The sequence below is a fragment of the Taeniopygia guttata genome, chromosome Z (genome assembly GCF_048771995.1).
Source record: "Taeniopygia guttata chromosome Z, bTaeGut7.mat, whole genome shotgun sequence".
Lineage (NCBI taxonomy): Eukaryota > Metazoa > Chordata > Aves > Passeriformes > Estrildidae > Taeniopygia > Taeniopygia guttata.
In genome coordinates, this window is record NC_133063.1 from 72,516,388 (window position 1) to 72,525,479 (window position 9,092).

The following is a 9,092-nucleotide window of genomic DNA, read 5'->3' on the forward strand; positions in this document are numbered from 1 at the left end:
AAGCCTTCCCTCAATGAGTTCTATATCCTCATGAAACATGCTCCTTCAGTTATCAGAGGGTCTTTGCTACAACCAAGTGCAATGAGAAGGTAGGTGCACCCATTAATTCTGTCACTAATTGCTAGAACAGACCTTGATGTTTGCTTTTGACAAGTCCAACTGTGCAAACAGATGCCAGAACTCAAAGCAGAAAACTACTGTCTTCTTTATTTTTACTGAGCCCTCCAATAAAAACAAAAAAAACCAACAACAGATAGTAAGAGAATATCCCTCCAATCATTCCTGCCTTCCCTCAAAAAACCCAAACCAAATAAAACACAAACCAAAACCCTAGAAGTCAGGTGTAGATTAAGGAGACTAGAAGAGACTGAGTGGAATGGAAACAAGCAGACAAAAGAGGAGAGGAAAAGGTGTTATGCAATAAAAAGTGAAGGAGATTCTGAAGAATTCGATAGGTAGAAAGTGAACTAGAAAGGATCTAAGTTCAAGCAAAGAGAGATGGAAAATAAATGGCTTCCTGATCTTATATGATGGTTCTTAATGGCTTGGAGTTATAATGGGGAATTTAACACCTGACTGTACTGTAAATGAAAGAGGAGAAAGAGAAGAAATTAATTTTTAAATTTTTTTTGGCAACCTAATAAGTGGAAGGTGTCCGTCCCCAGGATAGGAGGAGTGAACTAGATATTTCTTTTCCAAACCAAACCATTTTATGAGTCTGATGTCATTTGACTTCAACTGTCACTTCAGTGACAGAATGAAAATTAGACAGTCATTCATAACCTCAGGACCAGCAGAGAAAGAAAAGTAAGATTGAAACAACAAAGCTTAAAAAAAGGGAGGAACTGAAAGACACGGGTGAGAGAAATTATGTTGAGTCAGGAAGTAATTGAATGTTAGAAAGAAAGCAACTGAATGTGTAAAAGTAAGATGTGGTTGAAACTAAAGCCTGTGATCACTTAATTAAATGCCATATTGAAAATACAGAGTAAAACAGTTTGAGCTGTGCTTCAAAGAGTTGAACTTCTACTTGCAGCACTTCCAAACTTCTGAGTACCTAATTTCCGGGTCTACTACTAGAGTGGATACATACTGTTTGCAAGAAATGGTAATTTTGCCAACAAGGAAAGCGGTAGCAAGCCTAAATCTTAACTGAATATTCCTACTGCCTTGTGTCTGCCCTTTAATTGCAGTTGTTATAGCAGAAAATACATATTTTCTCCAAAGACTTGAAGAAAGGTTTAAAGCCACTGAGTACCAGTATTATAAACCACGTGGTTAAGAATATTTTCATCATATGCTATAAGGGTTTAGCATTTTGTCATGTGTATTAGTCTTGGAAATGGTAAGAAAAAATTGCAGGTTTCGTTTGCAAAAATATGTTTATCCTATTACTCACATTCCCAAGTATTTTACAGAGAAATACTGCCTATATACATAATAGGAAGAAATTAAGTTGCACAAACAGCCATGATAATTTAGATACCTAGTAATTTAAGAAGCAAAGTTCAATCAAAGGAACTGTTTTTCACAGCAAAAAAAAACCTGTAGCATCATGGAATTGTTTGGGTTGGAAAAGACCTTCAGGACCATCAAGTTCAGAAAGATGCTCAATGGCTGAGCCAGGTTCAAGTAATCTGTTCAAGCAAAATTATAAAATCGTGGTAGAACAGCTGCTTTCCCCCACCAGTGCTATACATGAGGGGTGCACTAATGTTGGCAGAGATCCTACTGAGAAAGCAGATAGGGCTGTACCACTGATCAGCATCCTCAGGCTCTACCAGATAAAGCTGAAGATTCCACAGGCACAGATGAACTTTGGCAAAACAACCAGGAAGTTAAAAGCATGTAACAGAATACATTAAAAATGTAGACTGTCTAGAAATCTCCGTCCTTGGCCGCCACAAATCTTCATTGCATTCCTGAGCTAATAAGAATCGCTACAGCATTTTTCACCCAACCATGACCCATTCACTCAACTGAGCCAGGACGTAGCACAGGCTTGCTCATGGCCAAGACTTAACTGAGTAAGGCTGCATTTGAGTACATAGCGCTGCTGACACACTCTGAAAAGAAGAGGGATTGGAAAAAGACACATAAGGTGTAAGTTTAGCATGTTCCTATGTGCTCAGGACAAGTTCTCCAAAATAATTTCTGTTTTGTAAACAGAACAGTGTGTGGTTTCTGAGACCACGCTCTTGTACTGTTACCCAATTCAACTGTTCCTTTTCTTTCTAAGTTGCTAAGGAAATTTTAGAGAAACATGCTTATTTTACTATTTGAGTTTATCTTCTAGAAGGACTAAAAGCTGTACTCATAAAAACGAAATACAAACTGTTGCTGCATGGAAGAACATTTTTTGTACTTGGCTGGCATACTTTTGATGCTTTCATGAGGATACATGAGCATTGTGAAGAAAGACCCTGGTATTTTGAGTCATAAAGGTGGTTGTGCTTTCAGTCAAAAGGAAAATCCTTCCCTGTGGACAGAGGCAAACATACTGTATTTTGGAATCAAAGTACCAGAAACTGAAGTAGTGAGAATTTCTAATAACTAAATACCTCATAATTCTACATCCAGATAGGCAAAAGTAAGGTTTGAAAGTTACTAACTGGGAGACCAAGTTAAATTCACTCTGTGGATGGGAACATGATACATAAAGGCTTGAAGTGATTTTTCTGAGAGCCTCAGAATACCTAGAAAGAGAACTACAGTCTTCCGAACACGAATTCAGTATTGACTCTGTTATGTTGATGCACCTTTTTTTCCCCCAAGATTTCTTCCCCTATTCAGGACAAGAAATTATCCTTACGTAACATTTCTATATCAATATATAACAGACTAAAAATCATCCCCACAAATTTTCTCTAGTTAATATGTAAAATATCTTCAATCTGATCTTTCCACTATGGATGCTATTTTCTCACTCAGGATGATTCTTAACAGAACAAAACTATCAGTGCTTGTATGTAGGTCCAACTCTGTCAGCAGTAAACATGAAAATGGCTCCAGAAAACTGGTGACATTTGGAAGTGATGTCAGAATAAAATAACATTAAATTTCATAACAAATCCTATCTCCATATTCAAGCTTTATGTTATGATGTATCTGTGATATTAGAAGGGCAGACAGTCAAAGGATTTATAAATATGACTAGGCAATTCTCACAATTCTTCTTGTAATGTGCAGAGCTGCAAAGGATGAGCATGATTCACAGAAGTTTTGTTATTCTTCTCCTTCCTAATGTGTCAGATCTGAGTGATTCTAGAAGTTTAATTTGGGGTTTTTTTTAATGTAAATGTGATGTAGCCTAATGCTTGGGGCTGGTGGGAGGGTTTTGGCACAAAAACACTGGATGGTTGAAAATTTTTTGACCCAAGAGGAAAAACTTTTAAGTCTCGATTGCTGAATTGAGTAATATTCTCTTGTTACTTTATCTAAAAAATGACACACATTATTAATTTCACAACAGCTAAAGGATCCTGTTCTGTTGGTGTATTGGGATTACAGCTCAGTGAAACAGGTTTTCAGTCAGTGGCTTGAAATCCTTGGGAGATGTGTGGCTTGTTTCTTAGGCTTCCTTTACCAACTGGTCTGTATAAAATACTGTCAGTAGATTTCAAACTATTGTGCAGTGAGGATCTTCCTGCAGGAAAATATTATGAAGTTCACAATTGGGAAAAAAAATATTAAACCACTGAACTTGGAAATTGTTGAGGTGGCTGCATGCTCTTGGCTGTTGAACAGAATTCTACACATAATCTCCAGTGTTGCTTACAGTCTTTAGGGTCCTTAGACTAAACTTGACCTGTAGGTGCAGTACATTGCTTCATGTATTTTTAAAGTAAAGTCTGGATTAAATAAATGGTATTTACAGTCTCTTTGCAGGGGCAGTAATGGCTAAGGAAATCATGTATGTACATAGGTAAAGCAACAGAGAAAGAATAATAATGCTCTAGATACACTTCTGTGTTCTCTGTGTGCAATGATTAATGCCTCTAGACTCAGTGCATAAGCAGTTGCTCAGAACACATTGAAAATCTGAATATGTCTTTGGTTCTGATTCATTTGGGTTCTTGTACAAGCCTGTGAAACAGCAAATGCTGCAGTCTCATCTCCTCCCTTTACACAAAACCAAGAAAATAATAATCAGTGTTTCTGAACGTTTCTCCTGCATTCCTTTTTCTGCTCATCTCCCACATCATGGCAAAGAGTTCCAGAATGACATTAATAGCTTTTAGATGTCACTGAGACAGTGTGTCAAAACTGACAGAAGTAAAACACCCTGCTACTTTCTCACTACCATGTTCATGTTCCGCTGTTCACCAGATTTTGGACACAGGACAATGCATAGCCTAACACCCCTGAGGCTGCTAGGGTGGTAACAGTCTGTCAGTGCTTTGACAGCTATTTCAAACGTTCACAGTTCTTTTTCTTACAGCTGTATGCAGTCTTAAATTTGGAGGAAGCCTGCTTTGGGGTGAATTCCCTACACAATGCCCCAGATGAAAGTTCTGACTTTGGCTGTTATGACCCAAACTTCTCCAATTCTATAAACATGCACTAGGCTTCATTTTGTTAGTGGATCTGAGGAATAGTCACCTTGATGATGATTATTAATATCTATCTCCTGTTAGTCTCCCTGGCCATACTCACTTGCTTTAGTTCTAGAGTGTCTTCATTTCTTCTAAGGAATTATTTAGGAAGCTCAGCCTTACTCTCCCCAAGTAGGAGTCACGCAATGTGACACTGAAGCATGACCAATGAACATCCTTCTCAAAACACCTCACCCTCCTCTGGGTGTTGGCTTGAATAAACAAATAATGATTGCTTCCTAGAAGCGTCAGACAAAGACTATTGGCACTGTGAGGTAACTGGCTGAAAGCAGGAAAGGCAGGACTCCTGTCTACCACACCCTATACTGTCATGCACTTGGAACTCTCTTAATGCTCCTGCAGCCTTTGAAGACATGTCAAAGGCCCCATTTCTGTAGCCCAAACTCCACAGGTATGTTATTATGAGAAGTACATTACCACAATATGAGAAATAAATCCCACAAAACTGGCTGTCCTCCAGGAAATTATTTTCTTTTAAAATCCTTAACTATTCACAGTGTGATATGACATAACTCCAGGTTAAATCACAATCAAATTCTTACTGTACTATTGGAATCTGCCTGGCAGGATAAGGAAATAGAAAACTTCTATAGGCCTAAGGCACCTGCTGTCTGCCTTTTAACATATTTTTGCAGCATTATTTTTATAAAGAGGAGCCAGAAATGACTGTATCGGAGCATTCAGCTCAGTATGGTGGAGGATTTTATGTTGGCCAAAAGTTGAGATCTGTCTGATTGTCCAGTAAGTCAACTGAAAACCTTGAGTAGTCTCTGGACTGGGCTAGTATTTCCCACATCACTGAGTCAAATTCATCTTGGATGAATTATAGCTGGATGAATTCTAGGGCCTGAATATAGGTGCCTAGCTTTGCACCTGGCTTTGGGAAAATTCCAAAATTTCAGAATCCTATTACAACACTGTTGGTCCTCTAAGACATCCTAATGACTGTATTCAATATAAATGGAAAAGAAATAAAGAGATACATTATTATGAAAGAAATACATTATTATTAAATAAGTTATATAAATAATCTGAGCTGCTCTGCCTCATCCCTTAAATATGATATGCCTGTAAATAAATTTGCACTTGTTTTGTTGGTCTTTTCCCATTTTGAAGTCTAGCACTTCTAAATAAGCATATCTTTTATAGAAAGTAAAAAAAAGGAATAAACTGAAAACAAACCTCTAAGCCCCTTCCTTCTCAAGCTACCTATTGCTGTCCTGCTTCATGTCTTTTGTCCTCTGATTTCCCATGTGATTATCTTAAGCAATGATTCAAGAACTAAATCTTATGAAGAACTACCATTAAAATAAAGAGCTCAGAATACAGGCTTGAAAGTAGTGGCCTGATTAGACTACATGTCTGAAGCTCATAAAATCAACTTGACAACGTGATCTTTGGAAATACAGTTGTGTTGCCTGATGGTACTATAGGGTTTTCTAAAAAATATTTTCACTTTCCTGGACAGAAACGGTACTGTATTCCAGACCTCATATGTTCAAATCATTTAAAGAAAAAAAAAAAAAAAAAAAGAAATAACCCAAAACCAGTGAAATCATTTCAGTTTACTTTCAAAATTTTTAACATAACATCCACTCTCCAGTTTCATGTGTAAAATCATGGTTTGACCTAAGTTAAGTCTAAGGCTGTGCTCAGTAGAGTAACGAGGAAGCTTTTATTCCTTGCTCTTAAAACCTGTGGGAGATGCAGATGATCTCATGTGGCAATAGAAAGCTTATCTAACAAGAGGCTGTTAGATGGTATGGTCTCTTATACATAGAAGCATTCATATTTTGTTGGACTGAAATCTCAAGACTTTCGGCTACAGAAGGAAATGAATGCTTGATAGGGGCATTTAACAAGGCATTAACATTAGTGAATATCTCTATCTGAACTTAAAACAAAAAGAAAGAAAGAAAGAACCAAGCTAGCAAACATAGATCTAAATGATCTTACTTAGTAAGATACTAAAAAAATCTCTAAATCTCACCCAAAGAGTGGACAGCACAGGGCTGAAGAATACAGAGAAAAGGAGGAGGACTAGAGATACTGTTCAACACTATATGGAGTAACTTTGTATGACTAAAGCTCAGTTAAAGTCCAAACTGAGTAGAACTTTAAAGGACAATGAAAGGCCTTCTTTTTAAAACATGTTAACTTCAAAAGAGGAACCAGAGATAATACTGGTCCATTACTTGATCAGGCCAGTCATCTCAAAACCAGTCTGTAGACAAAGCAGGGGCATTTACTGCCTTTTTGCCTGTGTCTTTAACATCAGTGAGTCCTAAATTCTCTTTTGGAAGGCAGTGATTAGGGAAATGATAAACTCACAGCTAACTCTGATCTTGAGACTTGCTGCTCCAGCTGAATGCATTTAAATTTATGTGGCCCAATGGGACCTATCCCAGTGTACTGAAAAAACTGGCTAATGTCATTGCAGAAACTCTCCCCATTATTTTTTCAACAATGTTTGGAGTCTGGAGAGGTCCCAGTCAACTGGAAGCACAGCGGATGCTCTCCCTGTTTTCAAGAAGTGTAGGAAGGAAGATTTTCGTTATTACAGGCTTATAAGTCTCACTTCAGTGACTGGCAAAATTATGAATAAATTTATTCTGAGAGTTAGTGAAAAATACCTGAGACACAATACAGTCATTACTCATAACCAGCACTGATTCACAAGGGGAAATTCCTGCTTTACTAAATTAATTTCCTTTTATGACAAAGACACCCATCTAGTTGTCCAAGTAAAGGCAGTAATGTGGGTTCTTTGATTTTAACAAAGCTTTTGTTACTGTCTCTCAAAGTATCCTTTTGGACGAAATGTCGTAGCACACAGATACTCAAGTTCATTATATGTTGTGTGACAATTGGCTGACTCAAATAATGGGGTCCTATCAGGCTGGCAGCCAATCACCAGTGGGGCTCCCCAATTTTAGGCCAATGCTCTTTGGTATTTTTATAAATTATCTGGATGTGGAAATTAAATGTGTATTAAGGAAGCTTGCCAGTTATACAAAAGTAGGAGGAACTCTTAACTCCCTCAAGGGTAGAGAGAATTTACAGAAAGATGTGACTGAATTAGAGAGATGGCAATCACCAACTGCATGAAATTTAACAAGAACAAGCATCAGATTCTAAGCCTAGGACAAAGTAATCCTGGTTATACATAACTGGTGGATGAGAGACTGAAGAAAAGCAAAGAAAGGCATCTATGTGATGGTTTAGGTAGATAGCAAGTTGGAGATGAGTCACCAACACGCCCTGGCAGTCAAAAGGGACAGATGTGTCTTGGGGTGCATCAAGCGCAGCAACATCGACTGGTCAAGGAAGCCGATTGTTCTGCTCTACTGTGCACTGGTGTAGCCCATCTCAAGACCTGTGTGCAGCTGTGGGTGCGTGCCTAGGTACAAGGCTACTAAACTGCTAGAGTGTGTCCAGGGGAGGGTGACCAAAGGGCTGAAAGACCTCCAGGATAAGGCACTCAAGAGCAGCTGAGATCACTTTGTTCACCTTGGAAAAGGTAAGGTTGTCCTTATCAGAGACTACAGCCTCCTCACAGCAGGCAGTAGGTTACTCTGTTGCTCTGGTGATCAGTAACAGGACATAAGGAAATGCAATGAAGATTCATCTGGGGAAATTCATACTGGACATTAGGAAAGTGTTCTTTATCAAGAGAGTGGTTGGCCACTGGAACAGGTTTCCCAGGGAACTGATCACAGCTCCAAGCCTGTCAGAGTCCAAGGTGTGTCTGGATGATGCTCTTAATCATATAGTTTAGGTTTAGGTAGTTCTGCAAGGAGCAGGGCATTGGATTAGATTATCTTTATGGACCCGTTATAAATGAGGATACTTTATTATTCTAAAATGAGGACAGAGGATCTGTCCCATGAGACAGAAATGAAATTTACATGTTTTCTGGTTTTGTTTACTCAAAGAGGAACCTGTTTCCTTGAAACACTTACTAGTTTAGCAAAACTGGCAACCTCAAAGATTTAGCAAGGTGACTGCAACATAGGCATATATTTTAATCTTTGTAATTCAAAAGTACCCAGTGACTTGCTAGCTGCTGTACTAATGCAAGGCCAGTGGAAGGTAAGAATCAGGCCATCAGATGGTAAAGCATAAATTCATGAATGCATAGGGTACCTTATGCAGTTTACTTTCTGAATGTTGTTTGTAAGTCCTTATAGAAAAGGACTTAATTTCATTATTTTTAAATTATTTGGAGTAGGATTTGGGAAAATTTTTTATCACTGAAAAAACTTTTCTTCAAACTAGAATAAATTATTTGTATTATTTCTCTTCCATTTTCATTTTTGAAAGCTTGATAATTCAGGTAATCTGAAATATTTTTAAAATTTCAGAATTTTTAAGTTTCTTCAAACAGAAAGTCTCAATACAGTTGAATAATGACTTTTTTTTTTGATCCTTTGTACAACAAGTGAGTTCCACGGTTCCATGTTGTAACAACAGTCA